The sequence below is a fragment of the Rhagoletis zephyria genome, unplaced genomic scaffold (assembly GCF_001687245.7).
Source record: "Rhagoletis zephyria isolate East Lansing unplaced genomic scaffold, Rhagoletis_zephyria_1.1 Rzeph_scaffold_01878, whole genome shotgun sequence".
Taxonomy (NCBI): Eukaryota; Metazoa; Arthropoda; class Insecta; order Diptera; family Tephritidae; genus Rhagoletis; species Rhagoletis zephyria.
In genome coordinates, this window is record NW_016158962.1 from 49,457 (window position 1) to 68,789 (window position 19,333).

Consider the following 19,333-nt stretch of genomic DNA (forward strand, 5'->3'; position numbering starts at 1 on the left):
ACAGACGGACAGACGGACAGACGGACAGACGGACATGGATAAATCAACTCAGCTCGACGTTCTGATCATATAAGTATACATTTTAATGGGTCTATCTCTTTATGTTCTGGTACTTACAAACATCGGACCAAAGTTATAATACCATTTCATGCTCATGAAAGGTATAAAAACCCATTTGAAAGTCATAAGTGCATTACAGAAATTTTCTCTCAAATTTTTTCTACACATACGTACGAACATTCATACATAGTACATATCGATGCACGCGTATGACGCCCATGGCGCCAAACATTCCATAAAATAAATTTACAAGTTTTATAAAAATATTAGGCCGAGCTTATCCTCCAATTTGTGTTGTGCATCCTGATGTTATGAACGGCAAATCATTTTTTTGAGAAGCTTTTTTTCAAGTCAAAAATAAGCCGAACCCTAATGTACTGCATACTTCAATGTACTGTACGTTTATTCAGTTGACAGTTCAATGAACTTTGAAGAAGTATCCACTTATTTGTAATTTACTATTCAATGTGGAGTGGGTAAAAGCCATAAATGCGAAGAAGTGCTTGTGTATGTGGGTGCTGTCGAATTGTCTATGACTGTAATTGAGATGGGAATTCGTTTAAACACATCAATTTTATTTGAACACACACCCACAAATCTAAACTTAATGACAGTAATTTGTGAACTAAAATTTGGACGCTATTTATTAACAAAAGCAAACGAATTTACAAAATAAAAAAAAAATGTAATTTAGACTCAATTTTAAAGACAAAATAAATTAAAAAGTTTCTGACCGCACAAACAAACAATTTTAAAATTTTTTTAGAGAATCGTCAAATTTGGTTGGTGTAGAGATGTAGTGATCTCCGAAATAGCAGCTATTACTTTTACGACTTAGACTTTGCTGCCTTTTCCATTTTTTTATAAAAAACAAAGCTCACAAATACTGTTGAAATAAATATCATACTAATAAAAACAACGAAAATAAATTACATTCAATCAATCAAACATTAAAATTTTCCAAATTCCCCAATGATGCCTGAACAACGCGTGGCTGCAATCATTCACTCATTTCACCTTCGCATCCGCTCGCAGCTATCAAGCAGAGAAAAGTAATAGGTAGTGGCAGTGGCAAAATATCCACTTGCTGCCACTCACTGTACTTTTTACTCGTATCCGCAACAACAATGCCTGTCACAAGGAGTAACACTTGTGGCTATCAAAGCCACTGCCAGTGTGACTGGGAGCGGCAAACAATCGCGAAACCAAATTCAAGACCTGCAATTGTAGTCACAATAAGACGCTCGGGGAAGCAGCAACAGCAACAGCAGCGGCAGCAACAATAACAGCAACTGACCACTTCCAATGCAATTCATCATCAAGTGTTGACAGCACGGCCGCCACGAGTCGCCTCGCCACCATACACCAGCTAAGGTGCTGCGCTGCATTGCGAGATGCACTTTGATGTGCGCGCGCGCGCACACACTGCTGTTGCAAGCAAGCTGTTGAGGTGAAAAACCTGCTGCTGGCTCGGTCTACCATTCGACGACCATCCAGCTGCTGACTCAATTTAAATACAGGCTTGAAAGTTGCCTTGGCAGGCAGGCAGCATCGCCAACAGTTAATAACAATTAATGCGTAAATAATACTCAAATCGAATTTAATTGCTTATCAGTCAGCGTATAAATACCGACTACATATTACAATCGGTAGCAATTACTTGCATAGCAAAATGCGGTATTAAATGCTCCCATGCACATGCATAGTTACGCACATGTAAATGCCTACATGCACTTGCAAATGCTTGACTAGTCGGACATTCTAAGTATGTGGCAAGTGTCGCATAAAATTTACCGCGAAATGCATTTATAACTTAGCTCTTTTGCTTTTCTAAGCTTCTTTGCGGTAGCCAATAAGAGAATTGGTATGCAAAGTGGCATGTTGCCACTGTTGCATTGCTGCTGTGTCATCTCCGTAGTCGTGTACGATGCGTAAGAGACGCGCTGACAGCGAAGATGGCATATGCAATCTAAATAGTGTCATACCAAGACAGGGAGTGGATTGTTCTGAGTCTCTGTAAAACGAAGTCTATCCAATGTATGTATGTACGAGTACTTTATACGCATGTAGTGATTGTTTGTGACATCGATGAGGGGAGCAAAAAATTACATCCCAGAGGAAAAAGTTTGACAAAGTCATAACCCTCGAGGTGCAGATTTCGTACAGCTGAGGCAAAAATAACGTACTTCTAAATACTTACGTGTGTGGACCTCAAGGCCAGGGGTAGTCGTAAGGTCATTTGAGGAGCTAATAATAGCTCATAACGTGTTGCTCTCGATATGGGTAAAATTTTTGTAATCTGCTTGTTGCTTGTTGTGTATAAAATTGAACGCTTCTGGACTAAATCAGACCTATTTCACGACGATTTCGGACCTGCTCACGACTATTTCAAGACCATTTCGGAATAACTTTGGAACTAGTTCCCGACTATTTGAGGACCATTTTGGGAATATTTAGCCTAAACCATTTCGAAATCAGTTCAGGGCTATCTCAGAAACATTTCGGGCCTAGGTGGGTATCATTTTGGCACTAGTCTGGTAGCATTTTGGGCCTAGTTCAGCACTATTTAGGGCCATTTTCGGATAATTTTGGAACAAATAAGAGCCCGTTTCGGGACCGTTTCAAGATTTGCTCGATATCAATTCACGACAAGTTCATGCCTTTTTCGAACGTTTCGGAGCCTGCTAAGGACTACTTCAGGGCAATTTCGGGACTAGTATACCTTATTTGGGGACGAGTTCAGGACCCTTTCAAGCCTAGTGAGGGATAATTTTAGGACCAATTTGGGACCGTTTTTGAATTTATAAGCGACCATTTAGAGACCGTTTTAACACTTATTCGAAATTTTTTCGGGACATGTTCTCGACTTTTTCGAAAGTATCGGGGTCTGTTCAGGCCTTTTTCAGGACAATGTTGGGACTAGTTTAGAACCATTCCGGGGTAGTTGGAAACCATTTGCATTTTGGGCCCGACAAGATGATTAAAGTGAAATGATATGAAGGCAAATAAAGTGGTTTTATTAAACCGATCATTGGCACAGGAAGAATAAATAAACTCGACTGAACTTGATCTCCGCAGTGACTGCTTTTGAAAGGAAACTTACATTCCTTATTAATTGATGTAATGAATTCGGGTACATACAACATTAAGATACGACCTTCCCCTCCTTAAAGTTGATCTGAGGTACTTCATAGTCTGAGCTGCCGGTTAAAGATCATGAATTCCCGTCACCATTAAGCCACTTTGCCAACTGACATATTACTTTTAGTCTTAGCGAATTTTTTTCACAAGCTATTTGTAACCAATCCTTTCGGGTACAGGTTTAGTCTCTTGTTCAGTGCCTTTGTTGGCGGGGTAAAAAGCGATCCACTTATTCATTGACCTACAAACTTCTGTTTTTTCTTTGGGCTGGGCGTAATATTTACTATTTTGGGGGATCAGATCTTTGTTGTACTTCTGTATGAAAGATACTATGTCTATGCGTCTTATCCAGATTCCCAATTACAGTAATGAGTTGTTTGTCGCCTCTTAGCCGATGTCTGGTTACATCGCGAAACCATGGGCCAAATATAGTAAAAATACGTTTTGGTTTTTTCTCTCTTGAAAAACATAATTATTTCAAAAAATGATTAAAAAAATTTAGTGCAATGAAGAAAAGTTGTATGACCATCAAATTAAAGAGAAAATCCTGCAAAATTAAGGCCGATAAAAATTGTTGGTGCATACGGACGATAAGGTATTGAAAATGTCCTTTTAACATTTTATCATTGAATATCCTTGAAATTCTATACTAATTATTTTCGAAAAAATATGTAAAGTACTAATATGCACTCGACCACATCCGATTTTGAAAATTTTTCGCAAAGCACATTTTTATGACAACGTGAACCTATCGAGGGAGAGTCTTGTTTTGTGGGCCAAAGTTGAAAAGCAAAGCGCATCCTAATGTGCATACATATATATGTGTGTAAAATTTACACTGTAAATAGTTCAAAGGCAATGTTTCATAATATACACACATATGTATGTATGCATGCACATTACTCTTCTTAGACACCATTGCCGGGTGCCACATGTTAATAGTATTTAATTAATTGTGAACACAGACGCATGCATTTTTTCTTTTGGTATCACAATGGTGCGTGTTATAGCCCGAGGCTACTTTGAACAAACAAGTGCTGGTAAATAAGGGCGACAAACAGCAACAAAATTCAACGAAGGGTAATGAAAAAAATGCCGCATTAAATAAAAAAGGAAGAAACAGAATACCTCCATGGAGACAAGCAAATGCGGCAAAGAAACTGAATAAACAAGTAAACAAACAGAACGAAGGACAATAAAACTAACTTAATTTTGTAGTTCTAAACGGGGAAAAAGCGAAGCATGAAAAACTAATCACAACAACAGATTCCACAGTCACAGCAAGTGCCGTCGATAATCGCCTTTGAGTGTGGCTTAGGCATTGGCTATTCAAAATGTCCACTGCAACTCCACGCATGCGTACAATCGTTTTGTTGGCTTATTGAATGTGTCGTCGATGCGCATGCCGAAAAGCGCATGTCGATTAGATTATGCGCCACCGTTGGGCCAGCAGCACTCAAGTAAAGGTAAGCTGGCCGGACGACGACAACCCCGGTGACTTGGTGGCAGGTGCATGCATACGCAACAGACGACGGTTACGCATGCGTGCAACACACGCATAGTTAGTTATAGTTAGTATAAGTATATGCACTTTTATACGCACGTATGTATGTATATATGCCACTCATTGGCCACTTCCTGATGTTTTAATCAGCGGCTGCCTGTCTGACTGTCTGTTTGCCTGACTGCGCCGATCTGGATGCTGCTGTTGTCGCTACTCCTTTACCGCATATGCGCGCCTATCGGATCGCTTGCCCAGTTGCTGCTGCTGCAGCTTGTTAAATTAATGACGCAACATGACTCTGCTTGGCCGCCGCCAAAACAGAGGCGTGTACATTTAATAAGATTTATTAGAACATTCGTTATTGGTGCAGCGGACTTCGGTTGGCGCACACTCCAATTTCACGCGACTTTACAGTGCAACGTGGATGAGGTGGAAATGTGTAGCAATATCCTCTCACTTGTGCAACTCTGCACCAGTTGCAAGTGGCTGGTGAAATGTTGCGATAAATTGTCAAATTAATCGCTTGGCCTCTTTCAAATACCCCTTGCTTTGGTGTCTTGTAACGTTTTGGTGGCGGCGTTTGCGCAGTTTCCTTTTTCTTAAGGGAAATTGGTGGCAAAGTGCGCTATTAATTTCGCTCTTAAAGATGTTTTCGTGCAGATTATTGACGTTCAAGATACACGAGTCGATGGATTCGAACTTTGGTGTAATTAAAAGTGGGCTAGCGGCTGGCCAATGGAGGTTCTGTTTGCTCTTTTTTAAAAGGTTAAAAGTAGTAAGTGAGTGCGCTTTTTCTGACGTAAGATTAGTTTTCAATTACCTGAGTAACACGTATATATTTTAGTAAATAATTTGTTTGAACTTTGGGTGGATCCTAAAAATGCTCTATATTCCCATATCTCAGTTCACTAATAATTACATAGTTCATATTAATTTCCATTGATTCATAGTCAGCTATAAGATTTCCTCGTTTACAAATTAATAATTAAATAGAAATTGCTGCAAAACGCTTAGTATTTATTGAATACATGTAATCATTTTGAATGAACAATGCCGGCATATGACAGCCGAAAGATGGTGTATGGAATCACTGATTAAATTAACGTGCTTCAAAGTACTAACGAAGCTAACCAGGCGGCAATTGTTGGTCCTCCGGGTTGAGTAAAAAACAAATGATGTCAGGTATTAAGACGGCAGCTGCGGGCCCGGGCTGATATATGGTTTCTTAGCGTGAGCTTCAATTGGATAGCCTTCTGTCAATACACCCACCAAAATTTAGAGTTGGAGCTGTTAAGGAGTTCTCTTGATTGCCCTCGGTCTCCCCTTGGACAGAATGACTTTGGGTAGGTTACCGCCCAGCGTTTGATGAGCTGACACGAAGCGCGTCTGTCCAAAAGAACTATACACGCAGTTAAAATGCTTCCCTACTCTTCTTTTGCACGGTGAGATCGACCAAAGGGTCTCTTTCAGATCAGTTCATCTACCGCGCCTTACATAGAAATACTTAGACTTGAACTGAGTAAAAGGTCAGGCATTCTCCTACTAGCTTTGGGCGTAACGTGAGGGATCTTAGGGCCATGATTGCCGCTTGGATATAAGAGTACATATTTATCTCCCTTGTCGACTTCGCGCTATACAACAGCCAATCGAGCGATACTTTGTTAGCAGTATACCGCAAAATACCGCTCTACCAATACTTTCATAAAACTTCGACCGATCCATACAAAAGTTCACCGGTGCCAACTTCCAATCACTAAAGAGCTAATTCTTATCAGTTTAGCCACGCAGTGATTTGTGTTATCAGTGATACAGTTGAAACCTGTAAGCATGTTAAGAGCATACCTGTTAACATGCTAAATTTTTCTTTTGGGAGGCGTAGGACGTAGTCCTATTAAGCTACGCCAGTTAAGATACCTCAATGGGTTCCCCTACTTCCTCAGTTCTTCCGTAATTATATTGGGACCTACGCTCAGTAAGAGGCTGTTTGGTTTTGTAGCTACTCCCTCTTTTGTAAGACAGTCCGCTATCTCATTTCCTTCCTATTCCCTATATCCATACTGATACCTTCTGTAAGGGCGCAGATACTAACCGACGTAAAATCGTAGGTCGGCTTTTCTTGTTAACGAAAACTCACCACCGCATTAGGGTGATGTTGTCGTTGCTTCTATCTCTATCTATTAACAGCAATTTTATACATTGATGTATCAATTTCTTATTATTTTTTCCTTCCACCTATTTCGTGAGCTTTTAGTGAGGAGTAAAGTTTTGTTTCTTTTCTTCAATAACAGAGCTGGGGCTTTCCGATAAAACCAAGTTATTTAGATTTAGAAAGTGTAAATTTGAGAAAATTGTGAAAAATTTGTACTAGCACTCTTTTAACTTGTTACGAGCAGTTATTTCGTAAAAGAATTTTTATTTATTCTTTGGCTGGAAACATCAAAAGAAAAGTACTGCCAATCCTCCGACTGTTATTTTTCATTTATTCAGACTTCATCTTCTCGGCGCCAATTCGGACTTTATAAGAAGTCAAACAAAGGAATTCCCCTCTCCCTGCCCCACACAAATATGTATGTATGTACATACACAATCGTATTAAACATCGCTCCATTTTCCTGCTGGTCAACGAGCTCATTAAGTGCTTTGTATGAAATTCTTTAGCAAGAATTTTTATAACACAAGTATATTGATCCGATCCGCTGTTTTGCCACGTTTTATTGCGATTCCATTTCGCCATGCACCGCCGCTATCTGCAACTGTAAATTGTTGGCGTGCGGCAGTAAATTACTGGAGACATATTAGCGTTTGCTAAGATTTATGAGGCACACTCGGCAGCAAAACGGCAAACCAGAAAAAGCAAAAAAAAAAAAATTGAAAAAATTGCTTCCTCTCTATTTCCAACTAAGTAACTAGTAGCAATGTTCTAACTTTGAATGCAGCCTTTCTTATAATATTTCCTTTACGTTTCTTCTATTGCAGGTGATCGCAAGTGATTGGAGGCAATTGACGAATGGCAAGCGCCATCATCAACAAGCAGCAGCTGCTATTGATCCTCTCAATATGTATTTCCTACAGCAGTAGCACATTGCTGCTGTCATTGCTCTTGCCTGGCTGTGGTGCTTGTCAATCACGTCGAAGGAGAATTGACACAAAGTGATACGAGTGAATTGGCTGCAACAAATGCAGTTTAAACCTAGTGGTTAGATACGCCGCTGGCGAGGAAAATGGAATTGGAAAATTTGGTATGTTCTTGTAGAGTATCTATTATCTGTTTGTATGTTTGCTTGAAACTACATACATAGGTACTTGTAGGCTTGTTTGCTGTTCAGATCGACTGCAGTCAATGCGAGCAACTGTCATTTCCTGCTTGCAGTGTGGCCCGCTAGGAGCGGATGTGGTGTAGTAGCCAGTTGTCCAATTGATTGTTTATAAGCATACTATAATTCTACAAGCTTTTCTTAAGACTTTCTTTTTTGATAGCGCTCGTATGCAACTACATACAATATTTACTCTAATAAGTTATGAAACTTCGTCAATTATTAAAAGCGTAAATTTTTCACGATTGGCTTTGATTGAATTATTTACGAAAGTTATTTAATTTAAATATTTTTTATGCAGAGTTTAATTAACAAACACTAACAAGCATTTCGAAAGCTTCGTTTAACACTTCCTAATTGTTCTTCATCAATCGCTGATTGTACAAAGTTGCCGCAAGAAAGAGTAAGCGGGTGAATTTAAGTGAAAACTAACAAAACAAAAAAAAAAACAGTTGTTAGCAATATTACTTGGCTCTTGAGGCATTAAAACTTGAAAAAAGAACAATTTCAAAGCTAAATGGAATGCCGGAGAAAAACTGATGAACAAAGCGATATTTAAATGCGGTTTGTGGCTGCTAATAAGCGGCGAGAGATGAAAGTTGTAGCGCTAAAAAGAAAGGAGAAAAAACCTTAGCAGTAGGGCAATACAAAAAATAAACTTTTTTACATTATGGCTGTTGGTCTGTCAGTTATCAGCTTAAAAATGAGCCGAAGAAATTTCTAATGTGCCAATGAAAGAAACATAAATGTAGTTCTATGCATTTGTCTTTATTCCGAATCCGGCATCAGACCCAGAAAAAAAACCGTTAAACAAATTCTAATTAATTGGCGTTGCTTGTTTTTCTTTATTTAAAAGGCTTAACCTCATCATAATAAATAGTGTACAAATAATTAATCATTATTTGTGACAAAAGATTCGTATTCTTCATTGACAACAAAGCAGCATTAAGTCATAATTTCGTTAACTGGCAGACAACACTTACAGAGCAACTTAAATGGGAAGACCATAGAGCGAATATAGTATAATGTGCTCTTAAGTAAAATGATTGCCGCTGTAGCCGAGTGGTTAGTAAATTTTTTCTAATAGCTATCGTTATTTTAGGATGACTATTTTTTCCATCGAAAATAATCGATATAATTTCCTTGGATTTTTTTTTTTAAAACCGTTATTTTCAGATTTAATTATTTAAAAACGCAGTCTTTATTATAACGGTTAAAAATGATCGAAAAAATTAAAAATCTAAAATAACGATTATTTTCGATAGAAAAAATTAAAATCACAAAATAACGATTAAATTATAAATTTTGTTATAAAAATCATAATGGTTATGGTCCCTGAGATACTCTCAAAGATAATGTGCCAAATTCTTCAAGATTAGATACTGCAATGACACCGAAGGTTGTACGGCAGACCCAATTTTTGGTGCATATTCATCAAAGGCCTGGTACTATTCCGTAATCGTTACTGTTAATCTGACTACTCCTTTTGTTGACCTCGTTAAGTCGTCTTCCGTTTTCCGTTTGATTTTCCATATTGCGTCATACCCCTCGTTATGTGAGGCATATGCCTCAATCGTCGAAAACTCAGATGACTGCGATACATATGAAACTGTTGCTTCAACCTTCGGTATACAATCAGTCATTGACCAATTTAGAACTTGATATTGGTGATGGCAGTACCGCTTGGAAGATGCCAGCAAAGATAGGTAGTCGGAGCGAAAGTGAGACATCAAGTATTTTATACTTCCGCAACGGTATGAACCTGTGAGTATAGATCAGTGTCCGCCAAAAAGAGAAAAGTGTTGAAATGAGAATGTATTAGTTATGAAATAAAAAATGAGAATGTGTTGGTGGTAATGCACGGAAAAAAATTTCTGTGTTGTATTACTTATTATAAAAACTTTGGTATGTTTGTTTGCAGTTTTTTCATTGTGCGTGTTTTTAAATCTAAACAACATAGAAACATATAATGAAAGTTAACGGCCCTGAGAAAGGAAAAAGTTGGTAAAATTTTGTATGTATTGTACAAAATTATTATTATTATTTTATAATTTATGTGTGGATTTTTGAGCAAAAAAGATGACGTGCTTCGAGCACTCTGAATATTAAAAGAAAATTTCGTCGGTTTCAAGTAGAAATAAAATGAAACTATATATATCTAATATAGATTTATTTTAAAATTAGGTAAAACTTGAAATTTAAGAACAGTTTAAAATAACGACTAAACCAAAAGATAAATAACAAAACATATTGTATGTTTTAATTGAGGACTAGTCTGGTATTAAAAAAAATACATAATTCACAAAGTTCTTTTTATATGAAGAAAAAGCACAATTTGGTACCATATACATACCTATTTCTAGGGGTGTATGTACGAAAAATTGTGTTATAAAATTTTTGAATGAATATTCATTCATTCTGCTCAGTGTACCTACTTTATTCAACAATAATGCGTCATCAACCTGCTTCGCCTATTGTTTGCATGCAACTAAATAAAATTTGTTGCTATTCTACTCTTTCTGTTGACGTTCGGATTGTGTACGTGTAAGAAGCCGATTGTGTACATGTGAAAGGCCGAATATAGTTCGTTTCCCAGGAAAGTGTTTGGCGGGCACTGGTATAGATGCTAGCTTAATTCTCTCGATTACCCTGTTTCTAGTCCAAACCCGTCTGTCGTGTCCACCAGCTTCCTGATTCCTCGATTGATCTGGCTCTGCTCCAATCCCGTCTGCGTTGATCTAGTAACATTTTGCTCGGTTTGGCACTAAGGTCATACTCGATTGGCACCTGAGGTCCACCTGAAAGGAACTGTCTCTGTGCTTGCGCCGAATCAGAGAGGGAAAGAACCGGGCTCCACCACCTCTAAATCACCTGAATATGGGACTTCACTTCGATACCTTCTCCTTGTTTTTAGTATTAATAGAATATCGTTCTGTGCCATCCACCAGATCTGCGGAGATTGAATTCCGCATTATACGGTAGTTTAACTGAACTGGTTGATATTCCCGTTACATTTCTTAGCTATCAACTTGCACGTGGACCTAGTGGCGACACATGTGATTTGGTGATTGCTTCGAGTGTTATGTTGCTAAAAGCTCCTTCTATGTCGGGGAAGGATGTGGGAGTGTACGTACTGATTTGAGTGGATTGCTTTGGCTATGCTGGCCACCATGAGGCCCTGTTTCGGTTGACCTGTCCTTAATATATTCAACCAGAGTTATTATCTTTTAAAGTGTCCCCTTAAATATTCGATGTGCGTATCGAACAGTCTTTCCATTCCTTTTGCTGTTCGTGGGTTCTTCCGTCCAGTTTATAAATAAAAACTACTTAGACTCTCTTTTAGCTTTGTGAAATATATGCCAGGTTGTCTTTGTCGATTCTTTCTAACCAAAATACCTTCAATATTTGCAAAATCATCGGTGTAATCTCATCTCATCTGGGCTTTTTTCTTATCCGCGAACGAGTCAAATAACACGCTTGCGGTTTGTATTAGGACCGTTTGATGAGGGTTTATTCAGCTATAATTGCCCATGCAAACTCTTCTCCTCGAATTAGGCAATAACTGGCATGTTCTTTGGACACAGTTTTTCTCAGGCTGGAAGAATTTCTATAGTTAGCTATAGGTTAGCGGTAGGATTTCCAGGATTTAGTCCTAGCCTACTTTACATCATTGCATATTTGTTTGGTTCCTACAATTTTGCTTTATTGCAGTCGTTGAAAATTTTACTGAGTTTAGACTTGAGTCCCCAAGTGTATTTTAGGGGTTTCGCGAGATTTTTTTCACTGCCACTGAGATTTTTTCGAAGCTTTTCGGGATCCTGTGGAATATTTTCTGAATTCTTTGAGATTCCGCATGCTTGTGCATTTCCTTTCTTAATTTTTCCGTATTATTCGCGTTTTGTTTTACGGGATTTTTTTGGGGCTTTTCGTGAAATTTCCGCCTCTAAAGTGAATTTGAGTCTTAACTTTGTCTTTTTAAAAATTGGCGCAAAAATTCTAATTTTGAGTATAAATATCGTCTCCTGAAATTCAAAAGGCCTAACTAACAAAAAGCCAAAATTCAGTTTTTAATATGCAAAAGAAACATTATAAGTGGCCACATTTTACATTTCAGGTAAAGGAATATATAAAAAACTAGCAGATGGAATCATTCGTTTCTTTTTTCGATATACCTTTTCCTTAATATGAAAAATTTCGCGCTCTGACACATACCGCTAATTTTTTTCATTTCAATCTCTCACAGTTAGCATTTAGAATAATTTGTATTTTTTTATTTACTTTTCAAAATGTTGAAATACATTTCCTCTAACCTAACAATATATGTATGTAAGAATATACATACATATGTATGTATAACTGACATGTACAATTGTAGCTAAAATGAATTACCTCCGCTCCATCTGCTCCATTCCCGCCCGATTGCGTATCTAAACAAACTGGTTTACACAATGATTCATCAAGCATCCGTCACAGAACAACGGGCATAAGCAGGTAGGTACAACAGGTAGCTGACTGCAGAAACCAAGAACAAAAACAACAGATACATATAACATTGAAACACAATGCCGGCGAACGGCGAATTTTTCGCCGCGAATGTTCGCTGTAAAAATTAAAACAGACTGACGTATATGAGAACGCACACAACCAAAGAAAACGACGAAGTTCGCTCGGTGATTTATATTTTTCTTTCAGAGACTAATTTCCTAAAACGTAAGTTTAATAGGAAATAGTTATATTTAAAGACTATTTCTACATTTGGAGCTTATTCCTGCTGATATTACCCTATTCGTTATAAAAGTTTCCTTTTTGAAATATGGTCACCTTATCAGCTTTCTGAATTGAATAACGCTCTATATGTATTTCAGTAAGCGAATTAACTGGGCGAGGGTTGGACGTCGGCATCGCTTTGCTGGGCGAAATTCGCCGTTCGCCGGTATTGTGTTTCAACGGATAGCAATAATAAAAAAGTAAAGAAAAAAAGCACTTCAGCTCACAAAGTTGTTGTTGGTTAGTTTAGTTTGCCTGGTGGCTTACATACCCATACGACTGACACGACCACCACAATTACATCCGGTAATTTAATGTAATTTTAGATTTTTCTCATTTAAATCGCATGCAATGGAAAATATTCGTTGTGAACAAATATACATACATACTACGTACATAAGAAAAGAGGAAAAAGTTGAAAAAAAACAACAAAGTAGTGTATATTTGTTTATTGGAATGGATTTGTTCAAAGTGAATGGCTCATACATTTGTATACATAAGAGTAAATATGCCTGGCAGTCAGACAATAATAAAAAAATTAACATCAAAAGTGATAGGCGAGTAGTATTGATATTGGCATATAAATTGTGTTGAGAATGGCACAAAAAGTATGGTAGTTTCTTTGCGACTCAACAATAGATTCGGACATATGCACACACAATTAAAGCCGGGCTTTAAACCGTTATAGAGTGGTTACCACTACCCTACATACAGAATTTTTGGTCTAAAAAATTTATGAAATCCTAAATATCTGTATTGAACAATTGACCATAATCAGGGATCGAGAACAAAACGTATGATGGAAAATCAATGTCGTTCTCGTAGTTTTGTTCCCAAGAACTCTTCAAAAACAAAACTAAAATTAGATCAAAACTTTCGAGAACTTTCTCAGTGGGAGTTGTATAAGAACAATCCCTGTGTAACGTTTTCAAAGATAACAAAATACGAACAATTTCGGAAACATTTCTTAGAGAACAAAATCGGAACAAAAGCCTGCGGAACGTTTTGGAAACGAACTAAACGCGAACAAAAGTCTAAGGACCTTTCTCTAGAAAAACAATTTCGGAACTAAAGTTTCAGGAACTTTGTGATAGAGAACGAAACGGGAACAAATCTTCTCTGAACTATCAACGAAGAATAGGAGCGAGAAAAAAATTTTTCACATTCCGTTCATTAGCTTGACAGGTTTGAATATTGAACTTAATCAAAAAAGAACTGAAAGATAATTGTGCAAATTAAGTAAACGGAAGACTTAAGACACGAACTTTTCTTGTTCAGAAAATGAAAAATTGTTCCATAAATAGACAGTTCATCCTAAAGATGATTGATCTAGAAATTTAAATGATTCGGACTCACTCTGGCTTAGAATTAATATTCGTGAACGATGTTTGATCTCAACACGTAGACTCCCCTCTCATTCTTAACGTTAAGTTCTCCTTTTGTTCTCTCTAGCAGACCGTTCCCCAGACTTTTGTTCTCATTTCATCCTTTCTAAAGACGTTCTTGATACTTTCGTTCTCATTTTGTTCATCTTGAGAATGTCTCCATGAGGTTTGTTCGCATTTTGTCCTTTGTGTAACCGTTCTGAAACCTTTTGTTCTCATTTTGTTCCCGTTCAAACTGCTCTCAAAACTTTAGTTCCCATTTAGTTATTTTGTGGGAACGTTCTTGACATTATAATTTGTTCTCTTTCAATCTAAGTATAACTAGCGCTCCAATTCTAAAACACCAAGTTTGTACTTTCGAGTTTCGAGCTCTGTTCCGTAAAAAGCTTAAATATTTCCGACTGGAAATGAACATAGAGTTTAGCCAGGCGTTGTACAGTTTTCCTATTATCTCAAGTGGGTGTGATAGGCGAGCCTGATGAACACTAAACAATAAAGGAGTAATCGCTCTATCCGGAAAATAAACAGCGATTCTAGTCTTGCTCCACTGCAAAGGTGCTGCAATGAATTCTTGCATGATTTTTTATATGAAATGACATTACTCTACATTAATTACTTTAGGAAACTCTGGACAGAGTTTTTTTTTTTAAGTGCGGTGTAGCTGTTACTTAGAGACAGAAAGCGATTACCCAAAAACACCTTCAGCTTTTCTATAATACGTATGTAAAATTTATAAGATTTAAGATTTTTCAAACCCTAAAAATTATTTTAAATATTTATATTAATCGTGGATGTCTTTATTTTGTACGTTGAACAAAATAGATTAAGGGGTGGGGACTCCCAAACAAAATTTAGATGCTAACATTTTTAGGAGCATCTTGATGGCAAAATTCCAACCAGTGCATTTAAGCCAATCTTGAAAAATCACCTTCTCTAATTAATCTGACTTAATATGACCTAATATTTAATTCAAGAGATTTTTTTTGTAATGTCAAGGAAACTCTATTCAGGATAATTCTGTTCTAACATTGGTAACTCTAGTAAAGGTTTTTCTTGTTAGATCCAATTCAGGCGAAGGAAAAGAGCTCTTGCAACGAGAGAACATTGTCAAGAAATGTCTTTGCAATTCAAATTAATTAATTTTCTTACGCCGTGTCATATCTGATCCCATTTAGCCACCATCAATGCAAGGAGCTATTTGGGTGAACCAAAGAAATCTAAGAGGAGGAATTCTCCTAGGTCAATATTTTTTATCATATGTCTAGTCAAAAAAAAAAACGCCGGAAGGGATCGTAGAAAACTACGACCGGTGTATTCTCTGTTAAGACATATATTAAGGACTGCGACGCAATAAATTGATATGTGAAGGAATGCTCACAGAATGGACTACTTCCATTCGTACGGTTACATAAAGTATTCGCTTTGTTTTTGGCTTTATCTCACTCCATATTACTAACTACAACTCAGCAGTCTTAAGATGGTTTCAAAAAAATAACTTAAAGTTCTGTTGGCAGTCAATCCTCCAATTAAGGCCGAATGAAAAAGATGTAAGGCTCTCGTTAATATAGAAATCAAGGTCACAAAAAAGTGGCCAAATACTTTCAACAACTTCAAACAAAGTGGTCTCCAGTGAGGGTGTCAGACCAGTGAGCGGGGTTTTAAAAAAAAAATACAACTTTTTTCATTAAAAAATATTAATTGTTTTATACAAGCATTTGTTATAAGAATTTACAGTTACATATTTATTTCTAAAAAACAAAACACTTAAGAAAACATCTGAAAACTGGATCAAGACGTATGTTTTATCATTTTTCCATTAAGCAATTACAATCGGCACAGTCCGTAGGCTCTGCACCATAAAAGTTTTTCTTATTATCAAGTCTTCGCCAAGACCTGAATTGGTACTTAAGAGAAAATCTAATTTTAAAAATTTTAGCCACGTACTAGTCGGAGTTAGGGTGGTATATAGGTTTTTCTGCGTGCGGCCACACGATGAGCGGCTTTTATTTCTGAACGACGTATGCCCAATTTTAATAACTATTCAATACTCTGATATTAGACCACTTTCAACTCAACTTATTTTTTGGCTGAAAAGCCATTTTTTTATTAATTTTCTAGTTTAAAAATTTAAGACATTTTGAGAAAATATAAAACAAATCCTAGATATCCAAAAAAGCTCTGAGAAAGTATCGAGAAGCCTGAAAACCCCTAAAATCACAAGTGAGAGTTATTTTGCGAGTACGGGGTATTTTCCAATATTTGATAACAAATTTAAATTCAAATTCCGAAAGATCTCTATTTTCAATTTGAGAATCATTTGAACAAACATATGAACAAATTCGATATTTAGTTCAACTTTTTCTTCTTATTTGGCGCTGTAGCTGCCCGGGAAATTTTGGTCGAGTTCAAAAAAGTATGACCGACGTTTCTCTTCTGTGCAAATGTAGCAATTAATTGAGCACATTTTCCTTACACTCTAGAAAACACCTAACAAGTTGTATGAATACCGTTTTAAGGGATACATATTTTATTCGTACTTTAGTGTATAACTCAAGAGTGCTAAGCCGTTAGTTGCCTCGGAAATATCATTCAACCAATCATAAAAGCAACACCGTCAATATGTCAGCTTTTTTTTCAAATCATTAAAGAGACAATTTTAATTACCTGCACCGCTTACAGTTTTTCTTATCTTCAATGGGTGTGAAGAAATTGCATGCAAGCCGAGCTATCCATTTACGTAGTGCAATTTAAAAGCAAATATATGTACATACTTACTTACGCACGTATATATGTACATATGTATCTGTTTAACAGTATATCGCCGACAACTGCAATAGCAAATAGAATGAAAGTCAGCTATTGTACAAGTAAATAATTGAGTTGCCAGGTTGAAGTACAAAACAGAGCAACAAAATTAAATGAGTGAACTAAGGAAACAAAAAAAAAAAAAACTAACACAAAATAAGATAAGGAACAAGAAAGAACACGTGTAGAAAGAACATTTTTGTTATTTATCTGTTAGATAAAGTACGTGCAAAAACGTTTTCAAGTACGCGGCGGTACTTTCGCAACATACATTTACACTTAGCAACGTGATACATCTAGTGCATATACTATAGTACATAGCATAGTCAACGTTATTATTGTTGTTTTTTATTTTATTTTATTTTTATTTTTCTCTCTTTTTCGTTCCATGCAACGTGGCAACTTAAATGGCCTGATCTAATAAGCATTTAACCTTATATGCCCAATCGACCGTTTTAGCCGTTTTGGTTAGCCACTTTGGCTAGCCATTTTGGTTGGATCAGCCAGTCGAACGGCTAGTGTCAGGCGGTTCATCAAATGGCCGCCCGTTCTTCGTACAGTCGTGTGTATGAATAGCCTTATGCCAGTTGGCTGTATACATACATTCAAGCTGTATGCGCTCCAAATATGTAGGTACTCTCTGCTTGCAAATGATTAATGATCTGCATGTCAGCTCAAACTGTTTTCTATTGCCATATCTAATTTACTTTTACCAAAAGATTTTTTTTAACAAATTAGTCCACACGCTGCCTTTTTGATGTATTGTTGTTGGATATTGTTTTGTTTCTTTTGAAAGACTAATACTTTTGAAGAATTTTGTGGACGATGGCACAGTTTACTAGCTGAAGATTGGTGTATGAATAGCTAGCGAAGAATTGAAAGTTGAGCAGAGTAGAGGAGGATACTTAATTAGTTTATTGGAATGCAATCTCAATATAAACGCATAGAAGGTGCACGGTCTGGTAATGTTATGATTTCTTGATTAAAGTTAAACTTAGTTCGGGCCTTAAAGGGTTAAGTCCTTCCTGGTAAATTTTACATTGATAAACTGCAGAACAAGAATAGGAAATCACCCTGACTGCCTTCTTTATTGTTGCTAATTTGTGGCCATTAAACAACTAAATGTTTAAAAGAAATAAAATGTCTTTCCTTCTTATTTCCTTTCTCAAAAAGCGAATAATAAATATACGTAGTAGTTATTATTCAAAAGAAGAATTTTCAAAATTTAAAAGTCTATGCTTGTAGAATCTTCATTAAAAATAAACACCACTTATCCTCTTTTCCAACAATAGCATTCCATATGAAATTCGCTCGCAATCGCCAATTCAAGCAACCACTTCACCACAAGCGCTTTGGCTTGCAGCCACCGAATAACCAAATTGGACATTTTGTTTTGCCAAATGCGGAAAATGGTTGTACGCCAGCTGCTAGCTTTGACAACAGCAAAAAGAGTCTCTTAAGAATTGGCAAAAGTAGCTGAAAATCTACTCCAGCACAGCTTGTAAAGTTGAAAAGAGAAATGGCAAGCGAACTGTAGCTACATATTAGGGATACCAATCCCGGAATTCCGGTGTTCTTGAGGTCCCGAAAATTAATGCAAGAAAATCCCAGCATCTGGAAAAATTTGAAATATCAAAATGATAGTAAGAACTTGTTTCTGAATTTTGAAGTAAGATTTTAGTAAAATGCCGTCGTGACTGTACTTTCAAATTGCAGCCTGAGCCTTTTTTGAAGAAGATATAAATGAATGTACTCAATGCGTCGCTAATGTAAACGGAACAGAGAGTTTTAAGAAAAAGTTACATAATTTCTTAAATCAATCTACTCAAATCGAAAAAGTTTTAATTTATCCGACGTGCTGGTAAAAGAAGTTCATACATTTTGTAGTGGAGAAGATAGGGGTCATTAACTTCAAATGGCTTATAAATACCTTTTGACAGTTGAGCCTAAAAGTGTTGAGGCCGAAAAATGGTTTTCATTAGCAGGTTTCGTATGTAACAAGTTCAGGTCAAGATTAGAAGACTCCGCTTTAGATACTTTGCTGCTCTTGGGTACACATTTGAAGTGCAATAATAACAACACAGGCACAACAAATGGGTGGGTGCTTCTAGCCAGACCCACCTACCGAATTGAATCTTAGGTCCGTTTGACTCGTTCACCCTCAATATTTCGAGTCAATTGCGAAAAAAATTCTGTAAGGAGTAGAATAAATATGTTTAGAGAATTTGTTTTTGTATATTTTTATACCCGAGCGCACTTGTGCACAAGGGTATATTAATTTTGTTCACATAACGGTTGTTTGTAACAGCCAAAACGAATCGAGATAGATATAGACAAATGTATACATAAATGATCAG

The 19,333-nt window shown here is 36.8% G+C and overlaps 1 long non-coding RNA gene across 1 annotated transcript in view; it reads left to right on the plus strand.

Moving 5' to 3' along the window:
- Nucleotides 1-19,333, plus strand: part of LOC108365457 (uncharacterized) — a 44,663-nt gene that overhangs the window by 5,027 nt on the left and 20,303 nt on the right. The window contains exon 2 of the long non-coding RNA XR_001847932.1: nucleotides 7,682-7,944. This is a non-coding gene — a long non-coding RNA (uncharacterized LOC108365457). The remainder of the gene's footprint in view (nucleotides 1-7,681; nucleotides 7,945-19,333) is intronic.